The 4,090-nt window shown below is 54.0% G+C and overlaps 1 pseudogene; it reads right to left on the reverse strand.

Moving 5' to 3' along the window:
• Window positions 1-2,397: 2,397 nt before the first annotated feature.
• LOC112396139 (pygopus homolog 2-like) lies at window positions 2,398-3,800 on the reverse strand (annotated as a pseudogene).
• Window positions 3,801-4,090: the final 290 nt, after the last annotated feature.

The raw sequence follows: 4,090 nt of genomic DNA on the forward strand, positions 1-4,090 counted from the left end.
AATATTCTGCTCTGTCAAGATAGGGGGGTGTACAGCCAGAGTCCAGGTTTCCAGGACAGTCCAGACATCAAATATTCTGCTCTGTCAAGATAGGGGGGTGTACAGCCAGAGTCCAGGTTTCCAGGACAGTCCAGACATCAAATATTCTGCTCTGTCAAGATAGGGGGGTGTACAGCCAGAGTCCAGGTTTCCAGGACAGTCCAGACATCAAATATTCTGCTCTGTCAAGATAGGGGGGTGTACAGCCAGAGTCCAGGTTTCCAGGACAGTCCAGACATCAAATATTCTGCTCTGTCAAGATAGGGGGGTGTACAGCCAGAGTCCAGGTTTCCAGGACAGTCCAGACATCAAATATTCTGCTCTGTCAAGATAGGGGGGTGTACAGCCAGAGTCCAGGTTTCCAGGACAGTCCAGACATCAAATATTCTGCTCTGTCAAGATAGGGGGGTGTACAGCCAGAGTCCAGGTTTCCAGGACAGTCCAGACATCAAATATTCTGCTCTGTCAAGATAGGGGGGTGTACAGCCAGAGTCCAGGTTTCCAGGACAGTCCAGACATCAAATATTCTGCTCTGTCAAGATAGGGGGGTGTACAGCCAGAGTCCAGGTTTCCAGGACAGTCCAGACATCAAATATTCTGCTCTGTCAAGATAGGGGGGTGTACAGCCAGAGTCCAGGTTTCCAGGACAGTCCAGACATCAAATATTCTGCTCTGTCAAGATAGGGGGGTGTACAGCCAGAGTCCAGGTTTCCAGGACAGTCCAGACATCAAATATTCTGCTCTGTCAAGATAGGGGGGTGTACAGCCAGAGTCCAGGTTTCCAGGACAGTCCAGACATCAAATATTCTGCTCTGTCAAGATAGGGGGGTGTACAGCCAGAGTCCAGGTTTCCAGGACAGTCCAGACATCAAATATTCTGCTCTGTCAAGATAGGGGGGTGTACAGCCAGAGTCCAGGTTTCCAGGACAGTCCAGACATCAAATATTCTGCTCTGTCAAGATAGGGGGGTGTACAGCCAGAGTCCAGGTTTCCAGGACAGTCCAGACATCAAATATTCTGCTCTGTCAAGATAGGGGGGTGTACAGCCAGAGTCCAGGTTTCCAGGACAGTCCAGACATCAAATATTCTGCTCTGTCAAGATAGGGGGGTGTACAGCCAGAGTCCAGGTTTCCAGGACAGTCCAGACATCAAATATTCTGCTCTGTCAAGATAGGGGGGTGTACAGCCAGAGTCCAGGTTTCCAGGACAGTCCAGACATCAAATATTCTGCTCTGTCAAGATAGGGGGGTGTACAGCCAGAGTCCAGGTTTCCAGGACAGTCCAGACATCAAATATTCTGCTCTGTCAAGATAGGGGGGTGTACAGCCAGAGTCCAGGTTTCCAGGACAGTCCAGACATCAAATATTCTGCTCTGTCAAGATAGGGGGGTGTACAGCCAGAGTCCAGGTTTCCAGGACAGTCCAGACATCAAATATTCTGCTCTGTCAAGATGGGGGGCGTACAGCCAGAGTCCAGGCTTCCAGGACTGTCCAGGCATCAAATATTCTACTCTGTCAAGATGGGGGGTGTACAGCCAGAGTCCAGGCTTCCAGGACAGTCCAGACATCAAATATTCTGCTCTGTCAAGATGGGGGGTGTACAGCCAGAGTCCAGGCTTCCAGGACTGTCCAGGCATCAAATATTCTACTCTGTCAAGATGGGGGGTGTACAGCCAGAGTCCAGGCTTCCAGGACAGTCCAGACATCAAATATTCTGCTCTGTCAAGATGGGGGGCGTACAGCCAGAGTCCAGGCTTCCAGGACAGTCCAGACATCAAATATTCTGCTCTGTCAAGATGGGGGGTGTACAGCTAGAGTCCAGGCTTCCAGGACAGTCCAGACATCAAATATTCTGCTGTGTCAGACCACATATCCCAATTTTTAGCAAAAATATTGTCATTAGGGAAAAAGCACAAGAGAGTCTGAGAAAGGACCAGTGACTTTGGTATGAGGGAGATATGTCCTGACAGCATCTCTTACCTATTGTCTTGAAGCCCCAAATCACCAAGCCACGTGGCCATAGCCACGTTTTCTCCTGCTTCTTCAAGCTATTTGGTTCTCTGTGGGGAGAGGAGTTGGGTAGGTCTTGGAGGAGGCAAGGGGAAGGTCAGAAAAGGGGAAAATCTCCATTTATTCCCTAAAGCTGTTTCCCAGCACCCATGAAAGGGCTACTGCAGAGATGGGAAGAGACCCCCAACTCCTCTGGCCAGAAACCTTTAATACTAGACTCCAAAAACTAAGGCTGAGGCTGGGGGGCTAGATAGGAGTGTTAGGCACAGGTGTTGGGGGCATCCATCATCTGTAGAGGGGCACCCCTGCCCTTCAGGTCTTCCTCTTTTCTCTTGCAGTCGCACCCCTAGGTCTCCAGAGACAGCCACCAAAAATGGCTCTGCTTGGCAGGGCTTTGGTTTCCTGGACCTCTGTAGATCTCAACACGTAAGTTTCCAGAAAAGTGAGCAAGCCAGGCTCTTCTGCCTGCCCGTCTCAGTTCCTTTTCTGCCCCCAGGAGACATTGTGTTTCTGCCCCATGGGGATGGGAAGCCAGTGGAAACAAGGACCAAGAGCCAGACAGGAAAACAACCACCCTGGAAGAGCAGGGAGGAACGTATGCACTTCCTGGGCACCTCGCCAGCATCACCCATCGTTAGCAGCCACCAGCTGCCCCATGCCTTTGCGGATGTAGACAGACTGGATCTCCTTGGTCTTGAGGCAGAGATCGCAGGCCCAGACAGCAGAGGCCTCAGTGGTCAGCAACCCATAGGCGCTCTCAGTCATGCCTGTGCAGTCGCGGTGGAACCACTTCTGGCAGGAAGCCTCACACAGAATGGCATCTTGGTCGTCGTTCACCTCACTCCGACAGGCACCACATGGATACACCAGGCCTGGGGGAGGCTGGGGCCCTGAGGTCGCACTTGTCTTGCCAGGGGGTGGCAGGCTATTGGCATCCGGGGTGCCCCAACCCCGCCCACTGCTGTTTGGGGGAAAACGGGGCTGATTTCCATTAACAGCGGCAGCTAGGGAGCCTGAGTGGGGCTCCTGGCGAAAAGCAGTGGGAGCAGGTGCATTTAAGGGCTTACCCCCATCCTCACCACCAGGGCCAGGAAAGCCAGGATCAGGACCAGGGAAGGGACCTGTGTTGGGGGCGCAAGCTGGGGAGTACCTGACCAGGTCTCTGGAGAGGAGAAGGGCCCAAAGGTGCCCCTAGCTAGGCAAAGCGTTGCGGGGGAGAAGGGGGGCCCAGCTCCCCTCTGGAGGCTGTCCCATGGTGGGTGAGATTGTGCAGCGACATCCCCCCACGGGGCCTGGCATCATCTGCCCACCAGGCGGGCTAAAGTTTTGACCCAGAGGCTGGTTGAAGGGTTGGCTGGGAAAGTTCATGTTGCCTGGGGGAGGGTAGCCAGGGCCCTGGGGGGGGCATGTTGAAAGCAGGGCCCATGGGGTTGGGAGGGAAAGGGGGCGCTGTTGAGGAAGAAGCTGGGGGCCTCCTCTACCCCCAGTGTCACAGCCTGGGGGTATCTGGCCTGCCATGCACCCCTGTACACGGAAGCCCCCAAAGGGGACAGGACTGTCCAGGAATGGAGGGGCTGCGCCCCCCACCTTAGGGGCTCCGAAGTCATCCTCAGAAGGGTCGGATGCAACCAGGTGATCCACCATGGGAGTCGGGGGTGACGCAAACTCCGTCGTGCTGGGTGGTGCAGGGGGCAGTGCGGGGCCGCCACCTCCCTCCAGCTTGTCTGGTGGGGGCGGCGCCGAGGCGGCCATGGAGTGGGGGACCGGAGCCAGCGGCGAGGGGCGGCGAGCCCCGGCGCCAACTGCGCACTCGCCCAGCCTCGACGCCCGACCAGCCTCGCGGCCCACAGAAATGTATGTTAAGGCAGAATTATGCTCATCCCTTCTTAGTCTTATAAATATTGAAACTTTTTTGTTTTTCTCTTTTGGTGAGAAATAGAAGAGACAATAAAGCTGAATGCCCTGTACTTTAGTTCCCATTCCTTAGGATACTTTATTTCCGGAAAAAAAAATTGAACTTACTGCCCTCAAATGCATTAATT

Source organism: Neophocaena asiaeorientalis, unplaced genomic scaffold, assembly GCF_003031525.2.
Source record: "Neophocaena asiaeorientalis asiaeorientalis breed wild unplaced genomic scaffold, Neophocaena_asiaeorientalis_V1.1 scaffold146, whole genome shotgun sequence".
NCBI lineage: Eukaryota > Metazoa > Chordata > Mammalia > Artiodactyla > Phocoenidae > Neophocaena > Neophocaena asiaeorientalis.